This window comes from Podarcis gaigeae (assembly GCF_964106915.1).
Source record: "Podarcis gaigeae genome assembly, chromosome: 16".
In the NCBI taxonomy this organism is placed as follows: domain Eukaryota; kingdom Metazoa; phylum Chordata; class Lepidosauria; order Squamata; family Lacertidae; genus Podarcis; species Podarcis gaigeae.
This window is the reverse complement of record NC_139693.1, coordinates 40,751,325-40,765,854: the sequence shown is the minus strand read 5'-3', so window position 1 is coordinate 40,765,854 and position 14,530 is coordinate 40,751,325. Positions and strand designations below refer to the sequence as shown.

The 14,530-nt window shown below is 50.0% G+C and overlaps 1 protein-coding gene and 1 long non-coding RNA gene across 3 annotated transcripts in view; both read left to right on the top strand.

Moving 5' to 3' along the window:
* The window catches only part of LOC310834395, a 128,178-nt gene that overhangs the window by 59,410 nt on the left and 54,238 nt on the right, over nucleotides 1-14,530 (top strand). The window lies entirely within an intron of this gene.
* Nucleotides 1-14,530, top strand: part of ZNRF3 (zinc and ring finger 3) — a 74,709-nt gene that overhangs the window by 5,941 nt on the left and 54,238 nt on the right. The window lies entirely within an intron of this gene.

Sequence of the window (14,530 nt, the reverse complement as noted above, 5' to 3'; positions counted from 1 at the left end):
GAGGGCCTTCTGGCGGTTCCCTCATTGCGAGAAGCAAAGCTACAGGGAACCAGGCAGCGGGCCTTTTCGGTAGTGGTGCCCGCCCTGTGGAACGCCCTTCCAGCAGATGTCAAAGCGATAAACAACTACCTGACATTCAGAAGACATCTTAAGGCAGCCCTGTTCAGGGAAGTTTTTAACGTGTGATATTTTACTGTATTTTTGGTTTCTATGGAAGCCGCCCAGAGTGGCTGGGGAGGCCCAGCCAGATGGGCAGGGTATAAATAATAAATAATAAATAATTATTATTATTATTATTATTATTATTATTATTATTATTATTATGTGGCGGCTCTTGAGGTCTGGTGGTGTAACAGATTCTCGGTCTCTGCCTTGCAGTGACATCCATCCCTTGTGTCTCCAGATGCCCCTTCCCCGGACAGCCATGGCTTCCTGCTTTATAGGGGGTCCTGCAGCGCTGCAGCTACGTGGCTGAGAGGCCATACGGCTGCTGTGGCTGCGTCACATTCTGACTTGGAAGGGGCCTGCTGGAGCCTGGAAAATTGCTAGTGCCTCCTCCTCTGCGAAGCCCTGAGGCTGCCTTGAAAGAGTTAAGTTTCTAATAACTTGCGTATAAGCTATTTAATATCCTTATTAAAACTCATCTGCTGGTGGTGAAATTCTTTTTCCACTTTCCTTTTTTCCTTTTGGTGAATGCAGCTTCTTGGGGCGCTGATCCTCTCTCTGCCTCAGATCAGAGGCTCGCATGTTGCAGCCGGCAGTGCTAGAGGCTAGTTCCTATCTGTGTGACAGCATTTTTAATTTAACAGGACCGGCTTTGATCTTGCATATTTATAGGCAGCTTCAGATCACTCCAGCTTGCACTTCTTTATACTGAAACTGAAGTTCTTCCTTTCATCTTGTATCCTTTGTGGACGTGCTGTTTATTTTGGGCACTGTGGAAAATGGGAAGGGGGGGGGGAGGAATAAAATGAGGCAAGAGGCCTCTTGGGAGCTGCAGCCCCCTCCCCTCCCTGCCTGCAAGTGGAACTGTAGTCCTGTGTGAACACCATGTTGCTGGTTAGCCTGATCTGAGTTGTACCAACTTCAGTGCTTGAAGCTGGTCCAACATTTTGCTGGCCACTCCCCAAGTCAGAACGACTCAGGGTGAACACGAAGCAAGGCAGGGGGGTGGAGCGGGTGGGAGGAGGGCTGAGGGTGTTTGTGTGAGGGGAGTTGGATGCCTGAACCTTGGGGGAATCCCAGGGAGGGCCAGCCCTAGCAACACCACAGGAGAACTGCTGATGGCGCTGGAAACTGCCTCAGCTAAAGGAAAGGGGGGGTGAGAGACATGCCCCCTCCATATGCATCTCTCTTTAGAAAAGGTATCTAAGAAGATTAATCAAACTAAACTAATTGCCAAGTCTAGAAAGAAAGGCAAGTAAAGGGGAGAGACAAGATTGTTGTTGTTGTTGTTTAGTCGTTTAGTCATCTCCGACTCTTCCTGATCCCCTGGACCAGAGCACGCCAGGCACTTCTGTCTTCCACTGCCTCCCGCAGTTTGGTCAGACTCATGGTTGTAGCTTCGAGAACACTGTCCAACCATCTCATCCTCTGTCGCCCCCTTCTCCTTGTGCCCTCCATCTTTCCCAACATCAGGGTCTTTTCCAGGGAGTCTTCTCTTCTCATGAGGTAGCCAAAGTATTGGAGCCTCAGCTTCAGGATCTGTCCTTCCAGTGAGCAGTCAGGGCTGATTTCCTTCAGAATGGATAGGTTTGATCTTCTTGCAGTCCATGGGACTCTCAAGAGTCTCCTCCAGCACCATAATTTAAAAGCATCAGTTCTTTGGTGATCAGCCTTCTTTATGGTCCAGCTCTCACTTCCATACATCACTACTGGGGAAAACATAGCTTGAACTATACGGACCTTTGTCGGCAAGGTGATGGATGTCTCTGCTTTTTAAGATGCTGTCTAGGTTCGTCATTGCTTTTCTCCCAAGAAGCAGGCGTCTTTTAGTTTCGTGGCTGCTGTCACCATCTGCCGTGATCATGGAGCCCAAGAAAGTAAAATCTCTCACTGCCTCCATTTCTTCCCTTTCTATTTGCCAGGAGGTGATGGGACCAGTGGCCATGATCTTCCTTTTTTTGATGTTGAGCTTCAAATCATATTTTGCGCTCTCCTTTTTCCTGCTCATTAGAAGGTTCTTTAATTCCTCCTCACTTTCTGCCATCAAGGTTGTGTCATCTGCATATCTGACGAGACAGGATAGAGGGGTGCAAAAAATTATGCAAGTTTGAAGAAGCACCCCCCAGCCTGCCCTCTCTCATCATACTAGAACCCAGTGGGGTCATCCAGTGAAGCCGGGATATTCCAGACAGACAAAGACAAGTATTTGACTCCATATTTTCCTCACCTGGTGTCTCCCAGAAGCGTTGGACTACAGCGCCCAAAAACCCTGACCATTTGCCATGCTGGCTGGGGCCACCGGCAGTTATATTCCAAGACATTTGGAGGTCATCTGGTTGGGGCTGGCTGGCATAGTTAAATTATTATTATTAATTTCATTTATTAATCACTTCCTTTGTTGTTGTTTAGTCGTGTCCGACTCTTTGCGACCCCATGGACCAGAGCACTCCTGTCTTCCACTGCCTCCCGTAGTTTGGTCAAACTCATGCTGGTAGCTTCGAGAACACTGTCCAACCATCTCGTCCTCTGTCGTCCCCTTCTCCTTGGGCCCTCCATCTTTCCCAACATCAGGGTCTTTTCCAGGGAGTCTTCTCCTAATGAGGTGGCCAAAGTATTGGAGCCTCAGCTTCAGGATCTGTCCTTCCAGTGAGCAGTCAGGGCTGATTTCCTTCAGAATGGATAGGTTTGATCTTCTTGCAGTCCATGGGACTCTCAAGAGTCTCCTCCAGTCTAGAAATGACCCTATCTATCTTGCCACCTGAAGCTGGTCCTAGCCACTGAGTGAGGTCACCTGTGTCTCTTATGATGGGCATGGATCCAGGGGCATGCACAGACTGTGGATCTCCTCTTTCAGGGGGTGTATGACTCCAAACAAAGCAGGCAATTGACCCATCATCTAGGCTCTGGAACCCTTCAGCACCTCCATATTGCAGGATTCAGAGCTGGCTTCTTCGCCTTCATTAAGTCCAGGCACTGTGGGATTTTCTTCTGCAAAATGTGGCACTGGCACCTACTTAGAGAGAATTAGCTTTATCTTCCATGAATTTGTTTATCAGTGTTTTACTAGCCATGATGCCTGTATTCTACCTCCAGCATATCAGAGGCGGTGTGGCTCTCAATACTTGTTGCTGAAAGAGGGTGCTGTTGTGATCAGGCTCTGTTTGTAGGATTCTCAGAGGTATTTGTTTGGCCACTGGAGAGCAGGAAATTGGACCAGGTGAATGTTTAGCCTGGTCCAGCAGCCAGGCTCTCATGGAGGCATTGGCAGTCCTGATGCTGGGCTGGAGTGGTGGTGGTACATAGCCCTCCTTACCTGCAGAAGGTGCTCTCCCTTTCCTCAGCCAGCTGCTGCTACTGCTGCTCCAGCTTCAGGAGGGGCAATTTCCCCTTTTATTTTATTTTATTTACAGTCTTTTCCATTCTTCAGTCAGCAGGTTCTCAGAGCAACCCATGTTTGACTAATTTACAAAAAATACACTGAAACTCTTTCAGGCTGATAGATCTAAAAGTCCTGGGCAAGTAAAAAGATCTTGACCACCAGGTCCCAACAGAAAACTGGTATAGCATGAGAGGAGCTTCACAGGGGACAGAGCCCAAAGATTGGTGGGCCCCTTCTCTAGTTCCTGTCTGCCCTGCTTCTGATCTGAGAGAGACTTGGGAAAGGCCTTGGAGGCTGATCTTGATACTCAGGGAAGTAGAGAAGGTCATTCTATAAGGGCACAAGTGTGTTCTACTGGTGAAGTGGAAAATAATTGTAATTCTAAGAAATTAGAAGGTAGCAGTGAAAGAGAAAGGACCTTCCCCAGAGGTGAAGCACGGGAGATAGAAAAGTGAGCTTTTGCATTAGCAATCCTGTCCAGATTAGTCCTCCACACTAGGTAATACAGTTGTGCTCAACTCACCTGTAATGGGTTCACAATTCACCTTGTAATTCAGCAGCCTTGATGTGCTCTAAAACAGCACTGACAAGTAAGAGGAAGGGCAACGATGAGGAAAACTCAGGACAGCTTGGCTTGGCAGGAATGTTGCCTGGATTCTCCATAACGTGTGAGCAAGTTGTGTCAGTAACAGGGGCGGGGACGGAGGGCTATTGTGGCAGGCTCATTTTGAGTTCTTGTGGAATAACCATGGTATGGGCAGCCAAGAATAAACACTGCAGTTAAAAACAGAGCATATCGCACATAACCACTTTTAATTTCCTGCTTTCGCTGACATTTGAAGCCAAATGCCACTTCTGGAGCAGCCAGGCTGTGTCTGAGCAGAGAGCACTTTGAAATGCGTGTAACTGGGAGTTGCATTGAGGCTACTGAGAATTGCATGGAGAGTGAGGCCAGAGTGTCTGGTTGTGGAGGGAGTGGGCAGGAGGACCAGGGACCAGGAAAAGGCATTGGGGCTGGGTGGGTGGGGGCGGTATTAGGTTAGCGTGTGGAATGTTATAGCAGAACATTAAGCCACAGCTGTGTATGGAAATCAGGCACAACACGAATAGCCTGTGGACAACTCAAGGACATGGAAATTCCCTTGCCTTGCCTTTGCAGAAAAGTGACAACGCTCTTCCCACCATAGGTGTGCTGTGTTGTGGTCTTGGGTGGTTCAGCGGCCACCACTCTAGATCACCCACTTGTTCCATTCTTGTTCCGATGATGGTACAGTGGGACCTGGTCATGCAACGGTGGCAGATGCAGGCGTTGGGGACTGTCCTTGGACTGCAGGTGCCTTACTGAGAGCTTTGTGGGTGACTCCCCCCTTCTTTCTCTCTCTCTATCCCCACAACTCTCTCTGTTCCCTAAGGGCATTGAAGATGGCTTCCAGGACTCTGCAAGTGGTCTTGTCAAGGCTTCTGAGAGCTGCTTTCGGTCCTAATCCAAATCGGAGTGCCTGAACCTGAGTCAAGGGTTTGTGATGCTAAGGAAATATTTGCTCTCCTCCTAACTGGCTGCTGGTGACTTATGAGTGGGCACACTTCTAGTAAACAGATCCTTGGCTCCCAGTTTAGCCAGCATTGGGTTGCGCTGCCTGGGAAGCTGAAGCATCCTTTATAGTAGAGTTTCATTACTGCTCTGATGATACAATTTGGAATTTGATCATTGTAAGTTGACTCCCAGAAGAAATGAGCCCTGCAGCAGCAGCAGCAGCAGCAGCAGTCTTGGCTGCCAGTTGCAGAGTCTTGGATATGTGTCAGATGTCTCCTAAAAAGACAGACCCCTGGCCCAGATTGATGGGTGTTGTGCTGAGAGATGCCCCTTATCCTGAGCCAAGGAGGGGAAGGACAGGGGTGGTCAGGGCATTCCCTTTCCTACTGACACTTTCTCTGCTGCAAGACAGAGAAGGGCAGCTACTGAGGACAGGTCAAGCATGTCCTGACAGGCAGGTGAGCCTCCAAAAGCCACAGAGTTCAAGATCCCTGGTCCTGGGTAGGAATGCAGCACTTGCACACATCATTTTCTCTCTGGGGGAGTGCAACAGGCTTCTGCTTTCCTCAGCTGCCCACCTCCTCCTTTCTTCTGGGAGCTTTCACACATGACCCATTTTTTGTCTAAGTTGTGGGGGGAAAGAACAAGTTGAACAGCTGTGGGTGAAGGTCGTGTACAACTCCATTTGAAGCCATGTGCTGAAGTTGATTTCTAAGATGTGTACTCACAAATATGTGATATGGTGCCTGTATTCCCCTCCCCTTACACCCTACACCAATTCAGCTTTGTGTGTGAAGCCATCCTAATCAGAGAAGGCTAGGGAGACCCTCTTGCTATCTCATGATGCCACCTCCTTGAAGAACCCAGAGCTCTGTGACCATCCTCCCCTTTTTGTATGCCACTAAGGTGCACAGGTGGCGCTGTGGGTTAAAGCCTCAGCGCCTAGGACTTGCCGATTGAAAGGTCGGCGGTTCGAATCCCTGCGGCGGGGTGCGCTCCCACTGCTCGGTCCCAGCGCCTGCCAACCTAGCAGTTCGAAAGCACCTCCGGGTGCAAGTAGATAAATAGGGACCGCTTACCAGCGGGAAGGTAAACGGCGTTTCCGTGTGCAGCTCTGGCTCGCCAGATGCAGCTTTGTCACGCTGGCCACGTGACCCGGAAGTGTTTCCGGACAGCGCTGGCCCCTGGCCTCTTAAGTGAGATGGGCGCACAACCCCAGAGTCTGTCAAGACTGGCCTGTACGGGCAGGGGTACCTTTACCTTTTACCTTTAAGGTGCACCCAGGAGAAATTCTGTGAGCAGTGCCAGTGTTCTGGGGCACTGCCCTAGGCACACTGGTTGAGGGTGGTGAGGGCTGGAGGGGCAGCTGCCTTCTGTGTCGGTTGCCTCACCTAGAGGTTGCACTGACAGTCTGAGGACTAGAAGAAGCAGGACTCTGATCCACTTTGGAAAGAAAGGTGTAGAAGAAAGCACATGTGTAGTTGAAAGAGGAGCCCTTGCAAAACGGGGGTGGGCTGTTCCAGGGCTGCCACCAGTATCTGTGCAGGAGCAGGAAAGAATGCAAGAAGAGAAGACAATTGGCATGTACTGGCTGTGCCTGGCCCTCCTGTTTAGAGGAGGCTGTCAATACTGGGTGCTATTTGGAACAGCCAGTCCCTGCTAAGCTGGCCCCGTGCATGCGAAGTACAAAGCATGTGATTCCGGGTAATAGGGAGGGAGTTGTTATGTATTTGTTGCATTAGTATTCTGCAACCTTCTGCTTGATGTCTCCTTCCCTGCCCTTGGGTTGTCTGAACAGCTCCTCTTATATCCGTGGACTTGGGAGCACACTGTTAACTCCCAGGAGGCTTCTGTGTCTTTGGAATGCGAGCCCCTTCCTCTGGGTGGGGTCCTGGAGGGGTCTGCCTCTTGACTTGGCCTCAGACATTTCCCTTTCCCCAGAGACTCCACACCTGCTTTTGGTGTACTGTGATGAAAGCATCTCTTCAAGCCACGTCTGCCACTCGGATAAACAGATCATGGCTGATTAAGTGCACACATTGTTTAAACCAATCAACTTAATCTGCTCTGCATATGAGTTAAAGCACTAGTTCTGAATTAAAGCACAACATTTCTTGATTTGGAAAGGATTCTTGGGGCACCATCCTAGCAGAGGCTGCTAGCCACCAGCAGGGACAGTTTTGCTGCTTAGTGGATTAAAAAATGGTTTTAATTGATTGGCTTGATTAATGAACTACTGAAAACCCTTTGTCTTATTTGATTGCACAATTACTTCTGAGGCTGCGTACGGGATTAGACTGATGCGGCCTGGAAGCTGAAGGCACTGGCGGCAGGTTCAGTTGGCCTCTTTCTCCTGGGTGGTGAATGAGAGAGGGTGCCCTCTGTGTTGCAGGGGAACTGCAGTCCAGCAGCATTAGAAGAGGCCACAGGCCTCCCTGCCCTGGCAGATTCTGAGGGAATCAAGGAGAACCAGAAAGAGCAAGGCTGAAGGGTCACGAGGAGAGGAGCAGCAGGCTCCAGCAGAGCAGGTGGAGGGAGGGGGACGTGGCTAGAGGCCACCAGATGGTGGCTGTTGGGGCAGCTGTCACCACTTCAGAAAAATGGTTAGCCACCTTGAGCTCCTTGGAGAAAAAAGTGGGATATAAACGCAATGTACAAATTAATAAAAACTAAGCATCCCTCTCCTCCTCCTCTCTGCATGTCCCTTTCCTCCTACCAGGTAAGGTGTTGAAAGAGGTTAAGTTGTTCCTTTCTTCTTCCCCATCTGCCAAGGCCCCAGTGACTAAAGCAAGACTTCCTTCTGAGTATACTTCTTGCAATTCCATGCTGTCCATAAACAGGCTGGTAAGTTATGCAACCTTGTTGGCAATGTTGTGACAGGAGCCCCCCCAGCCCCGCCTCCCCTCCTGCCTTGCCTTCTCCCCCTTGACTCCTCCAATCAAGGGGCCATTGGTCCTCGTGCATGGCAGGTGCTGTTTTTGTTTTGTCCTGGGGGGAGGCCATGACCACCCCTGTGACTGCGTTGCTGAGTGGGAGAGAAGCCTTGGCAGCTAGCCCCGATTCTGGTCACCCGGATCTATCTATTCCTCTCATCCACATGGAGCTCTCTGTCACATGTGGAGGCCAGGCAAACATTTAAATGCAAAGCTGTCTTATAGTTCCTATCCCTTCCCAACACTTCCCTCAGTCAAGGCAGCCATAGCTCTAGAGAGCCCATTTCCCCACCTGCACCTTGGCACATCTTTGCTAAGACACAAAGATAAATACTCCTGGCCTGGCAGTGCCCCTTTGGGCTGAGGGAGCCAAATCCTGCCTTTTCCTTCTCTCCATTCTGAGGAAGAATTGGATTAGCTAAAAGGTGACCTCAAGCCCCCCTTGAAACAGCCTGGAGAGAGGGAAATGGGTGACTCAGCTGTTGGAAGGAAGGGGTGGGGGGCTCCTTTGCAGGGTAGCAGCTGAGAAACTGCAGGGCCTTCTGCATGCAGCCCCTTCCATGGGACCTGTCTTTGGTGGTAGGGCCAGTGCAAGCCTTCCTTTCCACTTTTTGAGAGGGCTTGGATTAGTGACACCAGAGTGGATCTGAGGGGCATTTTCCATTGAAGTGGCAAATTGCTAAGGTCCTTTGAACCTCCAGCCTGTGAGGAAGCTATTTATAGCTGCCTACTGGCATTGCTAGAGGAACGGAGGACTCTGCCTTAGTCACTGAGCTGGCTTTCTGAAGCACAACATGGAGCTGTCTGGAGGTCTGGTGGTGGTGCTGGGCAGTCCTGCCTGCCTTGCTTTCCCCAAGTTTGTCAGCCACATCAAAGATGGCTCCCCGCTCCTCCCCCAGCTGCCCTCCCTCTTCTTGTTGCTGGTTGACTCTCAGTGATAGTGGAAGATGCTCGCTGCTAAAGAGTTAATTTCCTGCGCTTTGCAAGCAGCTGGCCAGTTTACACTCCTTGCTGGGCTGCACAAAAATACTTCTCCTTTGAAGTCTTGGGAGCGAGCAGCGGCTGAGGGGAAAACCTGGACTGGGAGCTGACTTGACTTGGGCTGGGTGCAGCAGTTCTGCTGGTTGGCTCTTCTCTCTTGCCAGAACTGGATGTAGGATATGAGCTGGGACTTTCAAAGGGGCAGGTTGGGGCTCTTCTCGTTTCCCTTCATAAATGAGCATCTCCATTGAAGGAAAACAAACTAGTGACTGCCAATTCAATGTCTCCAGGTGCTTCTGAGCCGTCTCTCATAGGAGGATGCAGGTTACAAGGCCTTGCAAGAAGGGTCCGTGATCCATTTTCTCCTGGTGGGTGATAGATCTGGAGGGTTTTCTGATGACTGGAAAGTTTCCAGCTGAATCTGCCATGTGTAGCAAAAACTTGTGTGAGTGCGAAAGAAGTGGTTAAAAAGGTAAAGGTACCCCTGCCCGTACGGGCCAGTCGTGTCCGACTCTAGGGTTGCGTGCTCACATCGCTCTAGAGGCTGGGAGCCAGCGCCGTCCGAAGACACTTCCGGGTGACGTGGCCAGCGTGACGAAGCTGCTCTGGCGAACCGGCACCAGAGCAGCACACGGAAACGCCCTTTACCTTCCCGCTATAAAGCGGTACCTATTTATCTACTTGCACTTATGGGTGCTTCGAACTGCTAGGTGGACAGGAGCTGGGACCGAATGACGGGAGCTCACCCCGCCGCGGGGATTCGAACCGCCGACCATACGATCGGCAAGTCATAGGCACTGAGGTTTTACCCACAGCGCCACCTGCGTCCCTAAAAGAAGAGGTTGGTCTTCCCCATTTGTGCCTCCCATGGTTCTCACCACCGCAGTAGAGCAAGCTTTAGGGTTGAGAAGCGGTTGCTATAGGAATTTGAGTTCTCCCTCTGTCCAGGCTTCTTTTCAGTTGGGTGTCTGTAGCTGGCATTGGGCACATAGGGCAGAGTAGGGGTTCTGCTGATGTATTGCCCACCTCACTGCCTAGCAGCTTCCCTGCTTGAGCTGATAGAGATGGGGCTGAGCTGTTGCCAGATATATAAGCTAATCGCTGAATGGCACCTTAAACTTAGGTTACGGTCACCATAACAGACTGTCTACTGTGGTACCTCGGGTTAAGAACTTAATTCGTTCTGGAGATCCGTTCTTAACCTGAAACTGTTCTTAACCTGAGGTACCACTTTAGCTAATGGGGCCTCCCACTGCTGCCATGCCAGTGCTGCACGTTTTCTGTTCTCATCCTGAAGCAAAGTTCTTATAACCTAAGGTACTATTTCTGGGTTAGTGGAGTCTGTAACTTGAAGCGTCTGTAACCCGAGGTACCACTGTAGACAGCTTTTTTCTTTTGCCTGACTGGATTTTCTTATTCTTATTATTTGTTTCATTTCTATACGGCTTTCTATTTTAAAGAAAAAAATCTCAAAGCAGTTTACAACACATTAAAACATCAAATAAAACAATCCAGAATTAAGCAGTGACAAGACATCTCCCCAGATCAGCAGGCTGGCTGGTTGGCATGCAGCAGCTCCTTTTGATTGGGACCTGCAGCAGCAGAAACCTCTGCTGTGTGCCAGCCGGATAGTGGAGATGGTGATCTGCAAACCTGGCGACAAGACATCTTCACTTAGTCACAATTGGACTGTGCCAGTCCTAAAGTGCACCTGGTGCCTTGAGGAATTTCGGATTCTGACTGGTGCTGAAGTCCCCCAAGCTTTCAGACCTGGAGGATTTCTCATTCAGGCTGAGGCCACCAGCTCTGGGATGGCTCAGCACTGTGGGACTGTCACAACATGTTACTGGCTCTCTGCATTGGCTTGGAGGCATTTTGCCCCTGGTTTTCTCAATGGGGCAAGAAGGAAGATGCGATCTGAAGGTGTGAGGATCTTAGCACCATTCTCTTGTCATGGTCAGGTCACTACTTCTTGAGGGTTAAGCTTACAACAACTGTTCTCTTCAGAGGCAGGGGAAGCCCTGGACTCCAGTTGGCTCTGGGGGATTTCCCAGCTGGTAGAACTGATTCTCCTGTTGAATCCCTGGCTGATTGAGGGAATGCAGAAATGACCCAGGCAGTTGCTGCCTGTACTCCTGAGTGCCCCTTCCCACTGGGCGCATCTTGGGCGGCGCTGCAATTGCTGCAGTAAAACAACTCAGGTGGCAGCTAGAAAGCTAGTGGAGGCAAGCTGCAGGTGGAGCAGCCGAGTTCTGGGTGGTCTCATTTTGATAAGTTCCTCCTTGGTGATGGTGATGAGGAAGAGTTGCTTCTCTGTTGCCATTGCTTCCCCTCTGGAGTCATGTGGGATGTTTTACTTACTGGCCCCCAAAAGACTAGTATCCTTGGCGATCTGCTGCAACTTGATTGCAAGGTGTTTGGAGGATAGAGTTGCTTGTAACGGCAGGGACCCTGATGCTGCTGTTGTAGCAGATCACCCTCACGGGGTTTCCAGAGTATTGCCTGGTCCAGTGTTAGGTAAAGGTAAAGGTACCCCTGACCATTAGGTCCAGTCGCAGATGACACTGGGGTTGTGCACTTGTCTCACTCTATAGGCCGAGGGAGCCGGCGTTTGTCCGCAGACAGCTTCTGGGGCCTGGGGCCAGCATGACTAAGCCGCTTCTGGCGAACCAGAGCAGCGCATGGAAACACTGTTTACCTTCCCACTGGAGCGGTACCTATTTATCTACTTGCACTTTGATGTGCTTTCGAACTGCTAGGTGGCCAGGAGCAGGGACCGAGCAACGGGAGCTCACCCCGTCACAGGGATTCGAACCACCGACCTTCTGATCGGCAAGCCCCAGGCTCTGTGGTTTAGACCACAGCGCCACCTGCATCTGTGTTACTGGGCAAGTTTCAGTGAGTGTGGCTTGAGGATGTGGACAGGTTTAAGTGGCCACTTGCATTCTTCCCCTCCTGGCCTCTCAAATTAAGCGTGGAGGGGAAAGCCAAGAGGACTGGGGAGGTGCTGGTGGTGATCTTAATTTAAATACTGTTTACATGCCAAAATGACTTCTCATAAAATCGACCCATAATTACAATACACAATAACATTAAAACACCATTACTTAAAACAAACAATTATAAAGCATAACAATTAAAACACTTAATGAACAGTTAAAACAATAAAATCACCAATTCAGTTCAGAGGAATGCTCACCCAAACAGGTGTGTCTTCAGGAGCTGGTGGAATGACAGCACTGATGGGCCCTCTTGCATTTCAGCAGGGAGGGTGCTGCACAGCACTGGTAGTGCCAGTGAAAAAGGCCACCTCCTAGTTGCCACAAGCCAATAATCACCAGGCTGTGACAAAACTAACCAGGTTCCATGAGCATCGTGGGAAGAGACGACGAAGAGGAAGGTTTTTTCGGACCTTGAAACTGGCTTGGTGAATCATAGGGGGGTGCTTCGAGGTTGTTCCTTACAGTCGAGTGGGGTATAAATTTTATGAAAGAGGCAGCCAGCGCCAGTCCCTCAGCTTTGGCGTGATATGTGCCTGATAAGTGCCATCATCCACCACTCTCCTTAGTGCCTCATTGTGAGAGGAGGCAATTCTGGGCCACCTGGAAGTGGCAGCATTGACGCCACTTTGAAGACAGGTTGATGGGCCTTGGAATACCCTCTTTCCGCTGAGCCCCTTGTCAAGTCTCTGCAGAAGGGAAAGCAGTTTGTATTCAAAGTGCTTCCGGCACTTCAAAGGCAAACTGCTTTTACAGACTCATAGAATCGTAGAATTGGAAGGGATCAACTAGTCCAGCCCCTTCAATGCTGGAATCTCAACTGAAGCATCCTTGTTCCTTTTTTGTATCTTGAATCCATTGGTATGGATCCTACCATTCTTTCTGGGGAAAGAAAGAAAAAGCTCATTTTAAAAAGGTATTGAGAGGCGCACTGCTGCCTCTTGACAGCAGAGGAGGAGCGTGGCCTCCCCAATGCAGCAATCACCCCCAGCCCTCAGCCGCATGACCAGGTATTGTCCATTGACACCTGGAGGGCATCACATTAGCTGCCTCTGTTTAAATGATGGGGGTGGGGTAGCCAGCAGCTGTGGGGCCCTCCATATTTTGTCGTAGTGCCCTTTCCATCAGCCCCAGCTAACATGGCTAAAGGCCGGGGGGGGGGGTGATTATTAATTGCACTTGTTCATCACATCATGCAGGAAAAAAGGTCTCAAAGTGGCTTAACAACAGTATGAAATACGAACAAAATCCATTAAAAGGCAGCCAAAAGGAAAAGAACAAAGTACAACACACAAAAATCCTAAAATGGACTGGAGGTGTTTCTCCTCCCGTTCTCTTAGCGCCAGCGATGACAATTTTATTATTGAGTCTCAGTTGCCATACATGGCGACAAGACTTTTCAAAGGGCTCACTTTCTGACAATCCCCAGTCACAAAATGTGTGTGGCTGGTTTTGAACGCTGCTCAAGGGTGTGGTCACCAATGCCAATGCATGGAGTGCTGACCCAGGATGTTGGTCTTCATCAGGCTGGTGGAAAGGCCCAGCTCCAAGCAGGATTAGGCAAAACTGTTGATAGGCCTCTGTAGAGTTTCCTCTAAGTGCGCTGTCTAGGCTGCACCACCTGCGAATAACATCTTGCGGATAAGAACCCACCACACTTTTGTCTTGGAGTGGAGATGCACCAGGTTGAACAGAACCTGTCACTCCTTGAATGGAGTCTTCAGTCAAGCTGAGAGTTGGGGCCAGAACACAACCCTGTTTTACATAGCTCTTTATAGGGAAGGTGTCCAGGGATAGACTGTCCTACTGGATGGAGGTGATGTTCTTGTATCTTTCAGTCCCTATTAATGGCCTCTTTGCCCCATTCTTTACTACCTCCTAGACCTAACGGTCAGGGGTACCTTTACCTTTACCCAAGTACTGCAGACCCCCTGTTTTTCAGAAGCCAAGCCATGGACCCTCTTGTTGTTATTGGCACCCAGCTGACTCTGGAGACAGCAGAGGAGTGCATCTGTTGGAAGGTTGCAGTGCCTGCTGTGGCTGTAGAGACTGATAAGGGAAAGATGTTTTGTTGCAGCTGGGGCAGACGAAGGCGTCTGGTTGTGCTGCTGCAGATCTTCTCCCAAAATGCATCTCTTATTTTGATCCTGCATGCATTGCTCTTCACTAGACTGTTTCATTGCAGTAATGCAGCCAGCACTGTGGTTGGCCATTGTTCTCTGTGGTGGCAGCCACCAGGCCAGTGTGGTGTAGTGGTTAAGAGCGATAGACTCATAATCTGGGGAACCGGGTTCAAGTCTCCGCTCCTCCTCATGCAGCTGCTGGGGTGACCTTGGGCCAGTCACACTTCTTTGAAGTCTCTCAGCCCCACTCACCTCACAGAGTGTTTGTTGAAGGGGAGGAAGGGAAAGGAGAATGTGAGCCACTTTGAGACTCCTTCGGGTAGTGGTAAAGCGGGATATCAAATCCAAACTCCTCCTCCTCCATCATCCTCTGATTTCAGGCTGCACACAGAGCCTTTTTGGCCGATTATTCCAGT